Here is a 12,728-nt window from a genome sequence, read left to right as displayed (position 1 = left end):
TTAATTTTGCTTTTTCGCCTCTAACTGCTAGTATACATAACCAGTACCGGTGACACAGCCTTGGTTAATCACATTAGACATTTTGCTGAACATTGACATCATTTCTGTACCTGTTCCGTTACTTGTAATACTCTCTTTTTCATGTACACAAACACTGCATCTCAAAGATTAATTTTATCATTCTCAAGTCGTTCGTCGTCTGACCCTTCACAGACACCGCCAGACTCACACGATTTAGGGTCCCTATCGCCGGGTACCCCTGCTTACGTCACACGCTGTGATCACGTGAACATCTCGTAGAACTTGACAGCAATTAAACGTATGCTTCCACATAATGGTCAGAGAAGTACAACGTTCTTCTCAACAGTCCCTTTTCTTTACCATACTTCGATAAGCAGAAAGCTAGACACAAAGAGACACTGACTTCTGTGAAGAACTTATAAAAACTGCTCACAAAAAAGTGAAGCAGTCGTAAACGTAAGCAACATCTGCAATTCAAATTTAAGTGCTTGGCAGAGGGTTCATCAAACCACAATCATACTCTCTCTCTCTCTACCATTCCACTCCCGAAGAGCGCGCGGGAAAAACGAACACCTAAACCTTAATCTTCGAGCTCTCATTTCTCTTATTTTATTTTGATGATCATTCCTACTTATGTAGGTTGGGCTCAACAAAATATTTTCGCATTCGGAAGAGAAAGTTGGTGACTGAAATTTCGTAAATAGATCTCGCCCCGACGAAAAACGTCTTTGCTTTAATGACTTCCATCCCAACTCGCGTATCATGTCTGCCACACTCTCTCCCCTATTACGTGATAATGCAAAACGAGCTGCCCTTTTTTGCACCCTTTCGATTTCCTCCGTCAATCCCACCTGGTAAGGATCCTACACCGCGCAGCAATATTCTAACAGAGGACGAACGAGTGTAGTGTAAGCTGTCTCTTTACTGGACTTGTTGCATCTTCTAAGTGTCCTGTCAATGAAACGCAACCTTTGGTGCGCCTTCCCCACAATATTATCTATGTGGTCTTGTTCGTAATTTTAACACCCAGGTACTTAGTTGAATTGACAGCCTTGAGAATTGTGCTGTTTATGGCGTAATCGAATTCCAACGGATTTCTTTTGGAACTCATGTGGATCACCTCACACTTTTTGTTATTCACCGTCAACTGCCACCTGCCACACAACACAGCAATCTTTTCTAAATCGCTTTGCAACTAATACTGGTCTTCGGATGACCTTACTAGACGGTAAATTACAGCATCATCTGCGAACAATCTAAGAGAACTGCTCAGATTGTCACCCAGGTCATTTATATAGATCGGGAACAGCAGAGGTCTCAGGACGCTTACCTGGGGAACATCTGATATCACTTCAGTTTTACTCGATGACATGCCGTCTATTGCAGTTCTCTTCGACAGCTTGAACGGCCACTAGAGCGCATCAGTGCTCTTGGCATTTAGTGTTGTACCGGGCGTGAAAGGGACATGAGGCTCATGAACACCGTCAGACGTTGGGTGATGACTGGGAAGGATACAGAGGTACCGCGTACGTGTGTAAGAGCGATATCAGTTACTGAGAAAGTTTGAATGGGGGCCTTATTGTGGATGTCTGTTCGGATCGTGCAGTATCAAGATATGTGAGGCATTCGGAAGTGACAGTGGTCTGATGATGGACTGCATGGGGATGTTAGGGCAGGCAGTTTGGTCGCCAAGGTACCTGTCGGCCATGTCTGTCCACCACAAGAGGGGATCAGGCACATAGTGAACCCTTGACACCCCCACCTGCCACCCGAGAACCACTGGCAAGAGACTAGCAAAAACCGAGATAGACAATTAGTGCCCAGTACTTAGGCTGCCGTTAACTCCACAATACAAACGGCTGCGCTGAGCGATGAATAGCGATTCTGGTCTACTCTGAAAGACAATCGTCGGCTAGTACGGCGGTGGCCTGGGGAGACGTACCATTCTTCTAATACACTCCTGGAAATTGAAATAAGAACACCGTGAATTCATTGTCCCAGGAAGGGGAAACTTTATTGACACATTCCTGGTGTCAGATACATCACATGATCACTCTGACAGAACCACAGGCACATAGACACAGGCAACAGAGCATGCACAATGTCGGCACTAGTACAGTGTATATCCACTTTTCACAGCAATGCAGGCTGCTATTCTCCCATGGAGACGATCGTAGAGATGCTGGATGTAGTCCTGTGGAACGGCTTGCCATGCCATTTCCACCTGGCGCCTCAGATGGACCAGCGTTCGTGCTGGACGTGCAGACCGCGTGAGACGACGCTTCATCCAGTCCCAAACATGCTCAATGGGGGACAGATCCGGAGATGTTGCTGGCCAGGGTAGTTGACTTACACCTTCTAGAGCACGTTGGGTGGCACGGGATATATGCGAACGTGCATTGTCCTGTTGGAACAGCAAGTTCCCTTGCCGGTCTAGGAATGGTAGAACGATGGGTTCGATGACGGTTTGGATGTACCGTGCACTATTCAGTGTCCCCTCGACGATCACCAGAGGTGTACGGCCAGTGTAGGAGATCGCTCCCCACACCATGATGCCGGGTGTTGGCCCTGTGTGCCTCGGGCGTATGCAGTCCTGATTGTGGCGCTCACCTGCACGGCGCCAAACACGCATACGACCATCATTGGCACCAAGGCAGAAGCGACTCTCATCGCTGAAGACGACACGTCTCCATTCGTCCCTCCATTCACGCCTGTCGCGACACCACTGGAGGCGGGCTGCACGATGTTGGGGTGTGAGCGGAAGACGGCCTAACGGTGTGCGGGACCGTAGCCCAGCTTCATGGAGACGGTTGCGAATGGTCCTCGCCGATACCCCAGGAGCAACAGTGTCCCTAATTTGCTGGGAAGTGGCGGTGCGGTCCCCTACGGCACTGGGTAGGATCCTACGGTCTTGGCGTGCATCCGTGCGTCGCTGCGGTCCGGTCCCAGGTGGACGGGCACGTGCACCTCCCGCCGACCACTGGCGACAACATCGATGTACTGTGGAGACCTCACGCCCCACGTGTTGAGCAATTCGGCGGTACGTCCACCCGGCCTCCCGCATGCCCACTATACGCCCTCGCTCAAAGTCCGTCAACTGCACATACGGTTCACGTCCACGCTGTCGCGGCATGCTACCAGTGTTAAAGACTGCGATGGAGCTCCGTATGCCACGGCAAACTGGCTGACACTGACGGTGGCGGTGCACAAATGCTGCGCAGCTAGCGCCATTCGACGGCCAACACCGCGGTTCCTGGTGTGTTCGCTGTGCCGTGCGTGTGATCATTGCTTGTACAGCCCTCTCGCAGTGTCCGGAGCAAGTATGGTGGGTCTGACACACCGGTGTCAATGTGTTCTCTTTTCCATTTCCAGGAGTGTATTTTGGAGTGCCACAGCTGTGTTACTGATGGCTTCATGGTGTGAGGAGCCGTCTGGTATGACCTCAGGTCGTGGCTGGTAACGTTTAAGGAAAATGAGAAGCCACAACGGTACGTCACGGACGGGATACTACACCTACGTCAGTATCTTAGTTCCATTTTTTGGCATAACAATGTTGATCAGCGTATTTGACATGTCTCTATGAACTGTGATGTTGAGGTACTCTCGTGGCCAGCAAGACCATCTCATGTGTGCTCTACAGAATATGTGTTACACAAGCTCAGATGTCATGTCCATCCCAGTGCCCGTGTCTAGGATATTCCAGGACCAGTTACAAAAGCTGTGGGCCATATTACCTTCGGAGAGGATACAATGACTTTATGACGCTGTTTTCTGTCGATTCGGTTCATGCACCCAGACCCTAAATTATGCACCGTCTACTGCCAGTTTCTTTGTAAATTTTACTTGAGTTTATAAACACTGAAACAACATCACCATCCAACGCAATTTGTAAAGATTGCTTTCGTTTCCAGCTCGCCTTCTGGGTGCTCACCTTTTCTGTCGGTTAGTGTGTTCATTTACACAAATAAATTTTAATCGTCTATGCATCAATAAAATTTTAGTTTTTCGAAAATGAGGTCATCTTACAGTGGGAAGCCATTTTAGTTCTCCGAAAATGTGGTCCAGTGGGAAGTCATTTAGTGAAACTAAAGTTAAGAGATCTGGACTTCATCAGCGAAGCGTTATAGGCTCTCTGCTGCTCTTAATATACATAAAACACTTTGGAGACAATCTGTCATACCTCTTGGATAGTTTGCAGCAGTGCTGTCGTTTACTAAACTCATCAGAAGATCAGAACCAATTATAGAAGGATTAGCCAATTTGTCTGCGTGGTACCAATAGTGTCAGTTGATCCTGAGTAATAAAAAGTAGTAAAAACATCATTTAGTTTACTCATGTTGAGTTCTCGAGGGAGCCATCTGTAGTGATTACTTCGGAGAAGATGAACTTCTTAGCCGAGACTTCAGATCTGTGATAAAGTTACAAGAAGTGCTACAAATTGTTACACAAAAAGTACAACATTAACCCATAGAAGAACCAAAGGACAACATACTTTCATAAAGGTTATTGCAAACACCTTGCGCCAGCTACACACAAAATCTTTCCACTGAGTTTCCAGGTACATAAAATAAGAAATAAGCGTTGCATTGGCACGTCAAAATCAAAATTACCGTGAACGTCACAATTCGCCAAAACATCGTTCCCTTAACATAACACGTCATGTCTACCAAGGCGGCACAAGACTGTCAACAGCCAATACATGGGACGAACTGACCAGAAACACAGCAGCTGTCGCTGCAGTACTGTACATTGTTTCTATCAGTAAAAGTGAAAACCGTGATGTAAAAACACCCATGATTGGAAATACATGTATACAAAATTGCTTAAATGTTTATAAAATATTTTGATGATTTCTTCATGACATAACACTGCTAAGAAACCCTATACATCATTTTTACGAAACTTGCATAATATCATACAAAACTGCAAGTACCTTTTCACAGTATCGCTAAGTAAGCAACAAACATGGTTACAAAAGAATTTATTTTTTGGTAAAATAAGACTGTGCGCTAAAAGAATTTTTAGTACAGTATTGAAATCAAAATACACAGATGTTGAATTTAATACCTGAAGTTAGCGCAACCAATCTGAAAATTATACCAATATAATGCAACGCATCATATTTAATACCCCAGAAAGTTAGGCGACGTGATAGCCTACATCAGGTCCATTAATACTACGTGGGATACCAGTGGAAAACCGTCAAAAATAATTACAGTCCGTGTTTTAGACTGAGTACGTGGACGTCTGTAGCTAAAGAATACTGAACATGAGAAGAATAAACGCCATCCTTTTTCGCAAAACAACGAAAGTTTATTCATTGCATTATTTAATATAAGTTACGGACTAATATATAAATTAATGCTTAGGAATATAGTAATGTGGCCAACAATGTGTCTTCATACACCAACCTATAAAAAGGCTATCCAATCTGGATGGATACTTGAAAAACTCATAAGATATGCCACAGATCTGGAAAGTGCCAAAAGTGAATACTGAAAGGTTTTCCGTAGTAAATTGTTTTATTACACCACCGTAGCTCTACGTCTACATGGCAGCAGCGTACAATCCAAAGCACTGAAGAACCAACCGCACTAGATACCTAGCACCTGTATGCAACAGGGTAATACCATTTTGTATCTGAAGAGTAAAAGGGCCATAACTTTATTAGATATCTACATATCACCCAAGGGCTACTAATGCACTGGATCACCGCTACCTACGGATTACGGCTCGGAGGAAACCTGACAGCAACGCCACAATGTTGAATAATGCTTTGCGTGCAGCCACAGGACGTCGTGTTACGACTCAAACTATGCGCAATAGGCTGCATGATGCGCAACTTCGCTCCCAGCGTCCATGGGGGGTTCCATCTTTGTAACCACGATACCATGCAGTGCGGTATAGATGGACCCAACAACATGCCGAATGGTCCGCGCAGGAATAGCATCACGTTCTCTTCACCGGTGAGTGTCGCACGTACCTTCATCCAGATGATTGTCGGAGACGTGTTTGGAGGCAACCTGGACACGCTGAAAGCCTTAGACACACTTTCCAGCGAGTGCAGCAAGGTGGAGCTTTCCTGCTGTTTTGGGGTGGCATTATGTCAAGCTGACGTACGCCGCTGGTGGTCATAGAATGCACCGTAACGGCACTATGGGACTTCTGTGGTCATCAGTATCCTAGAACTTAGAACTACTTAAACCTAATCAAATAAGGACATCACACACGTCCATGCCCGAGGCAGGATTCGAGCCCGCGACCGTAGCGGTCGCGCGGTTCCTAGAACCGCTCGGCCACCCCCGGCCGGTGGCACCCTAATGGCTGTAAGATACGTGAACGTCATCCTCCGACCGATAGTTCAACCATATGGGCAGCATATTGTCGAGGCATTCGTCTTCGTGGACGACAAAAAGGGGCCCCCATCGTGCACATCTTGTGAATGACTTCCTTCAGGTTAACGGCATCGCGCGACTAGAGTGGCCATCATGTTCTCCAGACATGAACTCTATCGAACATGCCTGGGATAGATTGAAAAGGGCTATTTATGGACGACGAGACCCACCAACCACTCTTAAGGATCTAATCCGAGGCGCCGTTGAGGAGTGGGACAATCTGGATCAACAGTGCCTTGATACACTTGTGGATAGTACGTCACGTCGAATACAGGCATGCAGCAATGCAAGAGGACATGCTCTCGGTGATGCAAAACTTTTCTTGATGTGTGTATAAAAAAACAATCGAAATTTAGAAACATGGCTTCACTCAGTGTCCATTTCTAAAGGAGAAAACCAGTTTTTACATTAATGTGAAGAATTCTAATAAATTCGGTCATGAAAGGGTTAAATGATTCCTCAACGGCTCTAGCACAGTCTATGACAAAAGGTAACGAAATTACCGCAATTTTTTTCCAACCACTGCTGCTGCACCGCCAAGTGGCTAACTTGTATAAACACACTGCGAAGCGATTTTGTGATATTTGTATGGAATGTAGAAGCACGTTCAGTAAGCAAATGAGGTAGTATTTCGGAATTATTGTGGTGCTATGAGTTGTAGCAACAATGAAAGACCTCCAATATTGTAAAAATCCTGCCTGTTTTGAAAGTATTAAAATAAGTGTGAAATCCGCAAAGAAACTTCTGAAATGAAGTACAATCGGCGCAAAGAGAATTCAGAATGTACACCGAGGACGGGGATATTCTCTTAATCTACTCCTTTTGAACTTGAAAACATCTGGTCACAATTAATTTCGCGCTTATACGATTTTCGAATTTTATTACAGTTTCCTTTTCTTGCTGCAAAAGTCACCGCCACGTTCAGTGACTGGCAAATATTGAGAGGAAACTATTAAAAATAGCAAGGCCTCCGTTTATATCATTCCATTCTTCTGTTACTAGATACAGGTCGCTTGGAGCGCTAACATCGCTTCAACTGGAAAAAACGTTTGACAGCTGAAGCCGTTCTAGCTCTCCAAGAGGCTAGTCGGTAGTAACTTTATTCAGTAGGTTGCAGTTTTATGCCCTAAAGAGTTTCGCGACTGTGGCTCTAGTCTAGTCTGTGAGTTCAGTTCGGTCTGTCAAGTCTAAACAGCGTCTCTCTGTCTCTGTTATTATAGTGGTTATACGAACTTGTGCTGTATATTGCCGTGGCCTTGCATTTGGAATAAAAGATGAGTTAAATAAGTTTATCAGACACATCTCATCATTTTGCTTTCTGTCACAGAACCCACCATCTCCTGGGCATCCACTAGTGTTGCGACCACACACAGTCTCCATCTGAAAAGCTCCAAGAGCGTTAGACACATCAATCACGTTGTGATACCATTCTTCATACGAAAGGTTCTTTTACTCGTACATCCAGAAAAAACTAAAAATTAGCTCTCATAGAATACATTTTAAATCAACCCATACCACAGGCATGGCGTATCAGCTTGGTAGCGCTACATCAAGATGTTCATGACGTAACACTTACCATTTTGCTCAACGTATTTCACCATGATTATAGCAATGCTCAACTCACCGCTGCAACAGCAGTGTCTTACATCTCTGATACTCGCCAAGGCAGGAGAGACGTTCGGAACATGATATCTTGGCAATTCGTCAAATGTATGACCTTTTCACTAGTGGTTGTAAAATTCCAATGTTTACAGACACATGCGTGGATCGTCATGATATCGTTACGATGGCAATTTCTGATCCAGATATTAAACCAGACTTTCCACTCTAGACCAGCTCTCTCATTTTTATTCTTATGAATATATACCGTTCAGAAATTAACAGTCCGCAGCCCTGACGATAGAAGTAACAGGTATTTCACCAACTACAGCTTCTATTAAAATTGGAAGTAAAACTGCAGAATTCTTCTGACATCAATTGTATGAAATGCAGATGCACTGTCTATTAGTGACGTATGAAAATTTGTATTAGACTGGATACCCCGCTTATCGCGAGCGGTCTCATTAATCATTTTTTCTCAGCTGGAGAGGGATCAAAATACTTTTGGAAAGGAAACAACTCAAATTAAACAAAACTCAACTTTTTATACACATATGGGGCTCCACTAAGGAGAAACCACTTCAGCCATCCGTGCACGCTTCCCACACCGACCAAAACCTCCATGTCACATCCTTATGCCAAAACCCCTACATTAGTTATCTAATGCTCGCCAACATGTATATCCGCACACGGAAAATGAGGTTACGTGTAATGGAGACCAGTGTTGATATTTATTTGCTTTTCTGATAGAACAGAGATGATATAGACAATGTGAAATGTGGAGGTTTGTGTCCAGCCGGGCAGCATACAAGGATAGCCGAAGTGGTTATGTTTACAGCTAGAGATAAGCGGGAAGTCTGAGATCGAGTACTGGTCCGGAACAAATCTTCGTATGTCGCAAAAACACTCCTGGATATGGAAAAAAGAACACATTGACACCGGTGTGTCAGACCCACCATACTTGCTCCGGACACTGCGAGAGGGCTGTACAAGCAACGATCACACGCACGGCACAGCGGACACACCAGGAACCGCGGTGTTGGCCGTCGAATGGCGCTAGCTGCGCAGCATTTGTGCACCGCCGCCGTCAGTGTCAGCCAGTTTGCCGTGGCATACGGAGCTCCATCGCAGTCTTTAACACTGGTAGCATGCCGCGACAGCGTGGACGTGAACCGTATGTGCAGTTGACGGACTTTGAGCGAGGGCGTATAGTGGGCATGCGGGAGGCCGGGTGGACGTACCGCCGAATTGCTCAACACGTGGGGCGTGAGGTCTCCACAGTACATCGATGTTGTCGCCAGTGGTCGGCGGAAGGTGCACGTGCCCGTCGACCTGGGACCGGACCGCAGCGACGCACGGATGCACGCCAAGACCGTAGGATCCTACCCAGTGCCGTAGGGGACCGCACCGCCACTTCCCAGCAAATTAGGGACACTGTTGCTCCTGGGGTATCGGCGAGGACCATTCGCAACCGTCTCCATGAAGCTGGGCTACGGTCCCGCACACCGTTAGGCCGTCTTCCGCTCACGCCCCAGCATCGTGCAGCCCGCCTCCAGTGGTGTCACGACAGGCGTGAATGGAGGGACGAATGGAGACGTGTCGTCTTCAGCGATGAGAGTCGCTTCTGCCTTGGTGCCAATGATGGTCGTATGCGTGTTTGGCGCTGTGCAGGTGAGCGCCACAATCAGGACTGCATACGCCCGAGGCACACAGGGCCAACACCCGGCATCATAGTGTGGGGAGCGATCTCCTACACTGGCCGTACACCTCTGGTGATCGTCGAGGGGACACTGAATAGTGCACGGTACATCCAAACCGTCATCGAACCCATCGTTCTACCATTCCTAGACCGGCAAGGGAACTTGCTGTTCCAACATGACAATGCACGTCCGCATGTATCCCGTGCCATCCAACGTGCTCTAGAAGGTGTAAGTCAACTACCCTGGCCAGCAACATCTCCGGATCTGTCCCCCATTGAGCATGTTTGGGACTGGATGAAGCGTCGTCTCACGTGGTCTGCACGTCCAGCACGAACGCTGGTCCAACTGAGGCGCCAGGTGGAAATGGCATGGCAAGCCGTTCCACAGGACTACATCCAGCATCTCTACGATCGTCTCCATGGGAGAATAGCAGCCTGCATTGCTGCGAAAGGTGGATATACACTGTACTAGTGCCGACATTGTGCATGCTCTGTTGCCTGTGTCTATGTGCCTGTGGTTCTGTCAGTGTGATCATGTGATGTATCGGACCCCAGGAATGTGTCAATAAAGTTTCCCCTTCCTGGGACAATGAATTCACGGTGTTCTTATTTCTATTTCCAGGAGTGTAGATAGTAGATATATACCTAATACAGCTGATTTCAAAACAATTCGCTGTCGTGAATAAATTTCTAATCACTTCGTATAGCCGTAGACCGTCGATAACGTCTGTTCTTTCAGATACACAAGTAAAATTGTAGAAATTTCAGTATTCGGTAAAAGTGGCTATCAAATAGATTGTGAGGCGTTGTCGTGTGCTGAGTTACGAGTTATTGAGGAAAGGCGTCACTTTGAGCCTTTTAAGTAAACGTCAGTAGCAACCGTATGATCATTGTTCTATGAAAGAAGTAGGGAGCGTGATATATTTTACACTAGCAAATAAATTCTGCTTAATACCTAAATCAGCGAGAAGATGATACAAACGTTTTAATATTATTAGGACACGTATAGTAATAGAAATCTTATCAAAATGCAGAAGCAGTCATCCCACTTACATTGGTAAAACATCAAATTTTTCAACAATAGAAAATCCAGAACGGAATGTAACACTATTATCACAACGATTGTTCCTACTCACCATATAGCGGAGATGCTGAGTCGCAGATAGGCGCAACAAAAAGACTGTCAGAAAATGAGCTTTCGCACAGCAAGTTCTTCGTCATAGAACGTACACACACACACACACACACACACACACACACACACACACACACACACACACAACCACACGACACACGAACGCTACTGACACACACACATGACCACAGTCTCTCGTTGCTGAGCCCTCAGCAGCCAGGGACTATGTCATTTGTGTGTGGGTAGCTTTTGCGTGAGTGTGCATGTGTTTGTCGGGCTTGATGGCCGAAAGCTCATTTTCTGACAGTCTTTTTGTGTGCCTATATGTGACTCAGCACCTCCGCTGTATGATGAGTAGCAACTATTATTTTCATAATACTACTAAAATTTTCAGTGGAGTCTGATTTTCGCCTGTATATTGGAAACAGTCCTAAATAATACCAAATGTTTCCTGTTTGGCGCTTCAGATAATTACAAGATGCTCTGTTTGGAGTCCAACCATATGTGAGTGGTTCATTCCATCATATAGAGTTTTGCACAGAGGAAACCTCATTTGTTTTCAATTTCACGCCCGTTAATTTTTATTCAAACTATAAAATACCTTTTCCGAGTATCGGGTGATGCTATGAACGAGTAATGGAACAATTCGACATCCACTGTGCAAAATGAAGGCTTAAAATGTGCAACTCAATCTCTGTAATGACATTTGAGCAGGAATATTAGCGCCCGTTTTAATACACACAGCGAATGACCCAATCACGAGGTCCGCGTGTCAAACTTTTTTATACGGAACGTGGGCGAAAATGAAGTCAGCGTTTAGTTTGTTTCCATCCAAGAGACAACTAGAAGCTAACGGTGTTACGGTGATGACACTGGAAATTGGAATAAACGGCCTACTGCTGGCCTGCTCGTTGACATGACTGCTGCATGATTGCTGTCACTCCATGTCGACCACAACAAAATGCTAGGATTCTACATGTAGAGATTATGCTACAGAATGAGACAACAAAATACTGCCAGTGAAACTGATTACCCAACATGCCATTAATGTATATAGCATTTGAGATTGATAATAGTGAACATATTCACTGTCCCGATTATTTTTTCTCATATCATTGAGGTGTCTGTAGCGTAGCAAAATACAATAGTTAGTGCAACAAGAAAAACAAACGTTATTCAGGGGCGATGTTCATGTTATTCCTTTGTTTTATGAAAGTTTTATTAAGGGGACAACACCCTGCCTATCTAACCCATGTTAATTTAGACAAGAATTTCATCCATTTCTGGAAAAAACTATTTGATGCAGGACCTTAATTTTTTACTATATGTTACATTATGCTAATAGAGTCAACTGTACTAAAATCTACTTTATCCATTTATACTTTTTAAGAAATACCTTTTAAATTTAATAACAAAAATGTCAAGCTTTTTCTGCAGAAAAAATTGTTTTGTGAACTTCCTAATGGGGAAATATTAATGAATGTAGTACCAGAGGTGGCTTTTTATGTTATGCAGAGTTTCTGAAAATTTCATTCATTTATTTATGGTAGTTTCTGATGTAATGGGGCATATGTACTGAAAATTTTAGTTTGCGGGAAATTGACTTTAAAGAAGAAACTTTTGAAATTTGTTACTTACAGTTAATTAAATCTGTCCTGCTGCATACGTTGACCGTTCTTTGGCCTGTAGTAGGTCTTCCAGCTTCTTTTTCACCTTCCTGGATGTTTGTCTTGCTTTCTTGGCCATATTAGATGCAGACCTGTCTGCATAGGCTATCCTCATTTTATCGCAATGTTGCAGCCCAGTTATCGTATTGGTTGTAATAACAGCATCATGAACTCCTAGTTTCATTGTATGCATGCCTACAAATACAGTTTTA

This window comes from Schistocerca gregaria, chromosome 6 (genome assembly GCF_023897955.1).
Source record: "Schistocerca gregaria isolate iqSchGreg1 chromosome 6, iqSchGreg1.2, whole genome shotgun sequence".
Taxonomy (NCBI): domain Eukaryota; kingdom Metazoa; phylum Arthropoda; class Insecta; order Orthoptera; family Acrididae; genus Schistocerca; species Schistocerca gregaria.
This window is presented reverse-complemented; position numbering follows the sequence as displayed.